The sequence below is a fragment of the Suncus etruscus genome, chromosome 7 (assembly GCF_024139225.1).
Source record: "Suncus etruscus isolate mSunEtr1 chromosome 7, mSunEtr1.pri.cur, whole genome shotgun sequence".
Classification (NCBI taxonomy): Eukaryota; Metazoa; Chordata; class Mammalia; order Eulipotyphla; family Soricidae; genus Suncus; species Suncus etruscus.
The window spans coordinates 1,503,338-1,513,180 of record NC_064854.1 but is presented as its reverse complement, the minus strand read 5'-3'; the positions used below and the strand labels follow the sequence as shown (position 1 = coordinate 1,513,180).

At 37.6% G+C, this 9,843-nt stretch overlaps 1 non-coding gene across 1 annotated transcript; it reads right to left on the bottom strand.

The window, feature by feature from the left end:
• Positions 1–418: 418 nt before the first annotated feature.
• On the bottom strand, positions 419–551 carry LOC126014684 (small nucleolar RNA SNORA51). The gene has a single exon (XR_007497686.1). It is a non-coding gene; the product is annotated as a small nucleolar RNA SNORA51 (small nucleolar RNA).
• Between the last annotated feature and the right edge of the window lie 9,292 nt (positions 552–9,843).

Sequence of the window (9,843 nt, the reverse complement as noted above, 5' to 3'; positions counted from 1 at the left end):
GCATAAGTTGTGATTTCTAAACTCTCATTTCTTATATAATTTATTTCAATTTTGTTAACCTTTTATTGGGGTGGGGAACACGACTTGTGCTCAGACTCCTGGCTCTGAAAGTAAGGAACACTTCTTTAGGGGTTTGGGAAACCATGCAGGATAGCCAGGGAGAAATCAAGTCAGCAGTGTGAAAGGCAAAAGACTGCTTCTAATTCCCTCTCTATCCCTGGTGCTCTGTCTCTGTCTCTCTGTCTCTGTCTCTCTGTCTCTCTGTCTCTTTCTCTCTCTCTCATTTGTTTCTTTCTCTTTTAATTCAGGTATTTAGCTAAGGAAATCTTAATCTTTATTCATTTAATTTTAAATAAAAATTTTGGAAAAATAGGCTTTGTTTTGGTTTATAACTTTATTTTCTGATGTTTTTATTATTTTTTGTCCCCCAATTCACAATACAAACCAGGCAAAGGGCCTGGGTTGAGGTGTATATGGGATGCATTTACTGTACCTCCTCTTTCTATACAGTCAGTGTAAAGAACATAGCCTGTGGTAAGAATTGGGAGGCTTTTCTTTTCTTTTTTTTCTTTTTTAATATATATAATATTTATATATAATATATAATACTATAATTATTACATATTATATATAAAATCCTTCACCAGTGCAACATTCCCATGATCAATATCCCAAGTGTCCTTCCTCCCCACCCCACACTGGCCTGTACTCAAGACAGGCTTTCTACTGTAGAAAATTATTTTATTTTCCCTACTTCTTTTGGTACTTTGTTTCCATTTTGTAATATTCATCTGTGATCATATATTTGAGCCTTTTCTTTTTTTACATTGTTCTTTTATGTACTTCTTACTAAGTTTGGTTTTCTTAAGTTGCATAGATACTGATAACATGTGTCATTATTTTTATCAGTTTTGAGGAATCTTTTTAATTTGATTTAATTTCCCTATAGTTATTTAACAACATAGTTTTCAATTTCTAAGACATTTAAGCATTTTACCTTCATGGTACTTATTATACTCTGAGATACTTTGTGTGACTTATGCTTCGTGATTATAGATAATTAAATTATTCTTCAGTGTGTAATGTAAAGAGTGTTCCAGGTGCACTGAACAAAGTTTATTTGACTTTTGTTGATGAGGTGTAGTGTCTATTTCCATTAATTCTAGACCTTCTAATTTCACAATTAGTCCTCTTGATTTCTTACTGATTTTTCTATAGGACTTGCCTAATTACAAAGTAGGATGTTAAACTTTTTGACTGTCATTAATAACATGATTTCCTGTTACCAATAAAACCTTCAGAAGATGAAACTGCATTAAAATTTTATATTCTTTCTTTAACTCATTATGAGGTTTCAATTCATAGATATTTGAGTGGTTATTATGTGAAAGTGTTTGTTTCTATGATTAATTACTATTTGCCATTTTCCAATTTTTTATAGGAGGCCATTTATATTCTTTGCTTACTTGGTTTAATACCATGAATGCATTGATGATTTGTTTGACTTGAGTAATATAATCTAAATTTTAAGTTATTTATCTTTTATATGAGACTGACCTTCTGTTTCCCAATTTAAATAACAATTCTCATGTTTTGATTCTTTTATTTTTATTTGATTCTTTTATTTTCTTTTAATTTTCAATACACTGCTTCTTGGTGGTACTCTATTGAAATTAATTTTGTTTGGCATTTTTTTTAGTACTCTTCGATAAGATACCAGTATCTCCCATCAGGATTGGGGAAGCAGCCAGTTGTTAGATTCCTCTTCTCTCTTCGATATTCTAGGCTTTGGAGAATTCATATATTGTTCCTCTTTCATTGCACTTCTAAATCTCTCTGTTTCTTGAAATTCAATTTTCATTACCTCATCATGTTGCTTATGCTGAAATCATAATCAAATTTTCAACTTCTATTTTAATTATAATAATAATTCTATTTTATAGTCATTCTTTCTATGTTCTTTAATGCCATTATTTTTGTTTGAGGGATTTGTTTGATTTTGGGGGCAAAAACAGTGATTTCTGGGAATACTCCTGGCTTTTCATTCAGGAATTATCCCAGGAAGTGCTTGGAGGACCAAAATGCTGAAGAAGGAACTCAGGTGGACAAATGATGATCAACTCCCTACATACTGTGCTACCACTTTAGTCCCAAAGAACCTTATTTCTCTTAGAATGAATTCATTACTTTTTCATCTAACTTCATAGGTTTGTTTGATACTTCCGTACAACTATATCTTCAGTCTGTGAACATCTAGTGTACTATTACATTAAAGTCATCTTCACAGAGTATTAAAATGTCTTTTTTTGTTTGTTTGTTTGTTTTTATATTTATTTTTAATTAAACATCTTGATTACAAATATGATTGTGATCAGGTTTCAGTCAGTAAAGAAGACCCCCCTTCACCAGTGCAACATTCCCACCACCCATGTTCCAAATCTCCCTCCATCCCACCCCACCCCCACCTGTACTCCAGACAGGCTTTCCAGTTCCCTCATGCATTCACTTGATTATGGTAGTTCTCTGTGTAGCTATTTCTATAACTGCACTCACCACTCTTTGTGGTGAGCTTCATGAAGTGAGCTGAAAGTTCCACCCTCCCCTCATTGTCTCTGAGGATTGTTGCAAAAATGACTTTTATTTTTCTTAAAACCCATAGATGAGTGAAACTATTCTGCTTATCTCTTTGTCTCCCTCTGACTTATTTCACCCAGCACGATAGATTCCATGTACATCCATGTATAGGAAAATTTTATGATGGCTGAATAATATTCCATTGTGTATATGTACCACTGTTTCTTTAGCCATTTGTCTGTTGAAGGGCATCTTGGTTGTTTCCAGAGCCTGGGTATTGTGAATAGTGCTGCAATAAATATAGGTGTGAGGAAGGGGGTTTTGTGTTGTATTCTTGTGTTCTTAGGGTATATCTCTAGGAGTGGAATAGCTGGGTCAAATGAGAGCTCAATTTCCAGATTTTGGAGGAATCTCCATATTGCTTTCCATAGAGGTTGGACTAGACAGCATTCCCACCAGCAGTGAATAAGAGTTCCTTTCTCTCCACATTCCCACCAGCACTGATCTCTTTGTTTGTGATGTGTGCCAGTCTCTGTGGTGTGAGATGGTATCTCATCGTTATTTTGATTTGCATCTCCCTGATGATTAGTGATGAGGAGCATTTTTTTATGTGCCTTATAGCCATTTGTATTTTTTTTTTATCAAAGAGTCTGTTCATTTCTTCTCGCCATTTTTTGATGGGATTAGATTATTTTTTTTCTTGTAAAGTTCTGTCAGTGCCCTGTATAGTTTGGATATTAGCCACTTATCTGATGGGTGTTGGGTGAATAGTTTCTCTCACACAGTGGGCTCTTGTATCCTGGACACTATTTCTTTTGAGGTGCAGAAGCTTCTCAGCATAATTTATTCCCATCTGTTTATCTCTGCTTCCACTTGTTTGAAAAGTACAGTTTCCTCCTTGAAGATGCCTTTACTCTCAATGTCATGGAGTGTTTTACCAACGTGTTATTCTATATACCTTATGGTATCAGGTCTGATATCAAGGTCTTTAATCCATTTGGATTTTACCTTCGTACATAATTTTAACTGGGGGTCAATGTTTGCTTTTTTGCAAGTGGCTAACCAGTTCTGCCAGCACCACTTGTTGAAGAGGTTTTCCCTGCTCCACTTAGGATTTCTTGCTCCTTTGTCAAAAATTATGTGATTTTATGTGTGGGGAACATTGTCTGAGAACTCAAGCCTATTTCAGTAATCTAAGAGTCTGTCTTTATTCCAATACCATGCTGTTTTGATAACTAATGCTCTGTATTACAGTTTAAAGTTGGGGAAAGTAATGCCTTCCAATTTCCTTTTCCCTAGGAGTGCTTTAGCTATTCGAGGGTGTTTATTGTTCCAGATAAACTTCATAAGTGTTTGATCCACTTCTTTAAAGAATGGCTGCTAGAACCATGACCAGACTGTATATATCTTGGGACCAATAAAAAAGCCCTAACCTACGGCTTGAGCTATGACCTGCACAACAACCATGATCCCAGTTCCAAAGGTCTGGCAGAGACAATTGTAACGGAATGGGGCTTCTGGAAACACAAGGAAAGGCATTATCCTAGGTGCCATCCCAGGTTTAGTGCCAAGACCAAGACCACCAACCAGAAGGGGCCAGAGAGATAACATGGAGGCAAGGTGTCTGCCTTTCATGCAGGAGGTCATCAGCCCGAATCTTGGTGCCCCACATGGTCCCTCGTGCCCGCCAGGAGCAATCTCTGAGCCCGGAGCCAGGCAAAATCCCCGAGCACTGCCTGGTGCCTCCCAAAAATCTGAAAAGAAAAAGAAAAGAAAAAGAAAAGAAGAAAAAAAAAGGAGAAAAAAAAAAGATAAGTGGGGGCAATAACTTCAATAACCACTCTAAAACAAAGAAATCGACCAAAAATAAATAGGTAAATAAAATAATAATAGTAGTACATGAAGATAAAGAGTAATATATGAAAAATAAACAAGATTTTTCCCCCTGCCCAGGCACAGTGAATATTGGGGTCATTCAAAAAGGGATTCACATGGCCTAAGATGTATGGGGTTTCTCTGCCCTTGGAGTATATGGTCATGGGATCAACTATAGACTCTGTTCATGATCCTTTATTCTCCCGGTGGTCCATTTGTGATGTTTGGGAGGCTTCTGGTCCTTCCTGGGTGATATAGTGAGTCCTCTGTATCTAGCGATCTCAGTATCGGCACAGTTACAGGGGTGGGACTTATGATGAAGTCAGTCTTAGTGGTTGTAGAAGTTCTGTTCCTGACAATGAGGAAAAGGGGAACAACTTGACTTAAGAGCAGGTTATCCTGGCCTTCCAGCCACCGATAAGACAAAATCAGAAGACTTGTCACCCGCTGGTAGGTCCAAAAACCAAGAATGTCATGGGTATTTTTAAGAGGATCGCATTAAACCTGTATAATGCTTTGGGGAGTATTGCCATTTTAATGATGTTAATCCTGCCAATCCATGAGCACGGTATGTGTTTCTATTTCCGTGTGTCCTCTCTTATTTCTTGAAGCAGGGCTTTATAGTTTTCTTTGTATAGGTCCTTCACGTCTTTGGTTAAGTTTAATCCAAGATATTTGAGTTTGTGTGGCACTAATGTGAATGGGATTACCTTCTTGACCTCCATATCTTCCCTATCATTATTGGTGTATAAAAAGGCCATTGATTTCTGTGTGTTAATTTTATAGCTTGCCACCTAGCTATATGAATCTATTGTTTCAAGAAGCTTTTTGGTAGAGTCTTTAGGGTTTTCTAAGTAGAGTATCATGTCGTCTGCAAACAATGAGAGCTTGACTTCTTCCTTTCCTATCTGGATTCCCTTGATATCTTTTTCTTGCCTGATTGCTATAGCAAGAAATTCCAGTACTATATTGAAGAGAAGTGGTGAGAGTGGACAGCCTTGTCTTGTACCAGAATTTAGAGGAAAGGCTTTTAGTTTTTCTCCATTGAGGATAATATTTGCCATTGGCTTGTGGTAGATGGCTTCAACTAGATTGAGAAAGGTTCCTTTTATTCCCATCTTGCTGAGAGTTTTATCAAAAATGGGTGTTGGACCTTAAATGCTTTCTCTGTGTCTATTGATATGATCATGTGATTTTTATTTTTCTTGTTGTTGATGTTCTGTATAATGTTGATAGATTTATGGATGTAAACCATCCTTGCATTCCTGGGATAAAACCTACTTGGTCGTAGTGTATGATCTTCTTAATGATGCATTGGATCCTATTTGCCAGGATTTTGTTGAAGATCTTTGCATCTGCATTCATCAGGGATATTGGTCTGTAATTTTCTTTTTTGGTAGCATCTCTGTCTGGTTTTGGTATCAAGGTGATGTTGGCTTCATAAAAGCTGTTTGGGAGTGTTCCCAATTTTTCAATTTCTTTTTTTTTTTTTTTTTTTTTTTTTTTTTTTTTGGTTTTTGGGCCACACCCGGTAACGCTCAGGGGTTACTCCTGGCTATGCGCTCAGAAGTCGCTCCTGGCTTGGGGGACCATATGGGGCACCGGGGGATCGAACCGAGGTCCGTCCAAGGCTAGCGCAGGCAAGGCAGGCACCTTACCTTTAGCGCCACCGCCCGGCCCCTCAATTTTTCAATTTCATGGAAGAAACTGGCTACGATTGGTAGTAGCTCCTCTTGAAATATTTAAAAAAATTCATTAGGAAATCCATCTGGGCCTGGGCTTTTCTTTTGGGGCAGATGTTTGATTACAGTTTCAATTTCCTCAGCAGTGATGGGAGTGTTTAGATATGCTACATCCTCCTTCCTTAACTGTGGAAAGTTGTAAGTGTACAAGAATTTTTCCATTTCTTCTAGGTTCGCATGTTTAGTAGCATAAAGTTTCTCAAAGTAGTCTCTGATTACCCTTTGGATCTCTGCAATATCTGTCTTGATCTCCCCCTTTTCATTTCTAATATGGATTATCAGGTTTCTCTCTCCCTCTTTCTTTGTGAGTTTTGCCAATGGTCTATAAATCTTGTTTATTTTTTCAAAGAACCAACTTCTGCTTTTCTTGATCTTTCGAATTGTGTTTGGTTTTCCACTTTATTTCTGCTTTCAGCTTTGTTATTTCCTTCTGTCTCCCTAATTTTGGTTATTTTTGTTGGTCATTTTCTTTCTTTTCTTTTTTTTTTTGTTTTTTGTTTTTGTTTTTTTGGTTTTGGGGTCACACCCGGCGGTGCTCAGGGGTTACTCCTGGCTGTCCGCTCGAAATAGCTCCTGGCAGGCACACCGGGATTCGAACCAACCACCTTTGGTCCTGGATCAGCTGCTTGCAAGGCAAACGCCGCTGTGCTATCTCTCTGGGCCCCTGTTGGTCATTTTCTAATTTTATGAGCTGCATCATTAAATTATTCATGTATGCCCCTTCTTCCTTCCTGATGTGTGCTTGCAAAGCTATAAATTTTCCTTTCAGGACAGCTTTTGCTGTGTCCCATAGATTCTGTCAGTTTGAGTCTTCCTTGTCATTTGTTTCCAGAAGAGTTTTGATTTCCTTTTTGATTTCATCTCGGACCCACTGGTTGTTCAGTAGCAGACTTTAATTTCCAATTGTTAAAGTTTTTTTGTGTGTGTATGTGCCTTTGTAGTTCACATCTAATTTCAGAGCCTTGCGGTCAGCAAAGTTAGCCTGCATAATTTCTATTCTCTTGATTTTATGGAGGTATGTTTCATGTGTCAGCATGTAGTCTATCCTGGAGAATGACCCATGTACATTGGAGAAAAATGTGTATCTAAGTTTGTTGGGGTGGAGTGTCCCATATATATCTACTAGTCCTCTTTCTTCCATTACTCTTTTCAGGGCTAGTATGTTTTTGTTGGGTTTCAGTATGGTTGATCTATCCAGTGTTGACAGGGCTGTGTTGAGGTCTCCCACAATTATTGTGTTGTTATTGATATCTTCTTTCAGATTTGTCAGTAATTTATTAGATAATTTGCTGGTCTCTCATTGCATGCATATATGTTTAATAGTCTGATTTTTTCCTGTTGTACATATCCCTTAATTAGTATATAGTGTGCATCTTTGTCCCTTACAACTGTTCTGCATATAATGTTGGTGTCATCAGATATTAATATGGCCACCCCAGTTTTTTTAAGGGTGTTGTTTGCTTAGATGATTTTCCTCCAGCCTTTGATTTTGAGTCTGTTTGTTCTGACTATTTATAGGCAGCAGAAGGTTGGATTCATCTTTTTGACCCATTTTGCCACTCTGTGTCTTTTAACTGGTGAATTAAGTCCATTGACATCGAGGGAGATGATTGCTTTTACCCTGTTGGCGAGGCCATCCACTGAAGTTTTCAGTTGAGCTACCATGTTTTTCATATCTGTTATTTCAGTTTGGAGTTTTCTGATTTTTGTCTTTGTGTTCTGTTCAGATCAATCTATGCTTTCTTTGAGTTCTACAAACATCTTCCATATTTCTATTCTAAGTTCCTTATCCTAGAATTTAATCAGATGGTTGAATTTTTTAGGTCATCCGAGCTATCATCTTCATTCTCTGTGCATTGTGTTTGCCTGCGAGGTTTCACCATTGTCACTCTTGTATTGTGGTTTTTCCTGCCTGTTGTGGTGTTCATTGGTTAGAAAGAGTGTGTGGCCACAAAGTGAAGTGGTCTTCTGCTGCCTCTAGTTGATAGTTTTTTGGAGTTTTTTGGAGGTGCACTCCCTAGGCCTCTGAGGAGAGTTTCAGGTATTCAAGAAACACAGACAGGCACAGGAAAGTTTTCCCTTGCAGTCCTCAGAGTGATCAAAGGCACAGCAGGGCGGGGCCTCCGTATGCCAGAGGGCTCAGCTTGTTGGTTGGCGACCCCCACAGCCAGACTTTACTCACTCACTAGCTGGGCAGGTTCAGAATGCAGTTTTTGGGGGGTGCACTCCCTAGGCCTCTGAGTAGAGTTTCAGGTATTCAGGAAACACCATATTAAAACTTCTAATGTACCAAAAATAATTATCGGAGGTGGTCCTCATCTGCTCAATCAACTAAATGATACTTTCTGAATGCTAAAGGTAGAAACATTATTTTTAAGTTATTCAAATTGTGAGTCAAATATTTGATATTTGAAATAAGTGGTGTTTTTTTATAACAGCAAGCTAGTGTTGATGACTCTTCCAATTTCTGGCAACCATTTCTGATTTGCAAAGATTTCTAGTTTGAGTTGGTGGGAGTGTATCTAACTCCTAGCAGCAAAGTGTGGGACTATAGTTAGAGGAAGCATGATCACAGTTCATAGAGGAGGGGGCATGCCTGGAGCAGAGATGTTGCTTTTGCAGAACGAATCTATAGAGAGAAAATTATGTCCATGGAAAGATCACAATACAAGAATCAGGAGCTCGAGTTTGCCTTCATGGTGACCGATGAAGGAAAACACAGAAAGCAAGCAGGAAAGTGGGTAATGCAGCTTCTGTTTGGGCTCAGGGTTGCTAGAAATAAAGGTAGCACAGGAAAAGGGTCTCACATCTACTCTACATGGCACAAAAAATTGAAAGACCCCATTTAAATACTTTTAACATTACAGATATTTATTTTTAATTTATCGTAATTTGAGGTATATTTAAACTTTATTAATTCATGTTTTTTTGTTAAGAATGCATTAAGCGGGGCCGGAGAGATAGCATGGAGGTAAGGCGTTTGCCTTTCATGCAGGAGGTCATTGGTTCGAATCCCGGCGCCCCATATGGTCCCCTGTGCCTGCCAGGAGCTATTTCTGAGCAGACAGCCAGGAATAACCCCTGAGCACTGCCAGGTGTGACCCAAAAACCAAAAAAAAAAAAAAAAAAGAATGCATTAAGCTTTAAAATATAAGATTACAGATAAGTCTTTGTCCCTTAAATTTTCTTTTGCTTTATAGTCAAATTTCCTGTTTATTTTCTTTCATGTGCTGTATTTTGATACAATCTATTCTTCTGTTTCATCAATGATGAAGTCAATTTTGTGGTTAATTCTGCACCTTTGTGAGGGCTGATCCTGCCAATAGAATTTGTTCTTTCCTTGGTTTGAAGGGTCTATTGTCTTGCTAACAGGGATGTTAAGGTAACTAAACATTTTTTTTCCCAATCCTGAGAAAAGTAATAAAAATATCAGTTTATACAGAACTTCAAATCAACAGGTCATGAATGTAATATATCTACACGCAATTAAGCTTTTTTTCCATAAAATTTCTAATCTTACTTGATCATTTATGATTTCAGGTTATCACAAGTCTTGAATAGTTTAGAAATGTTTTCAATTACTATTTTATGAAGTGTTCTGCAAAGCAGTTGATGGACTATCCCACTAGAAAACTACCCAAATAGCTGAGCA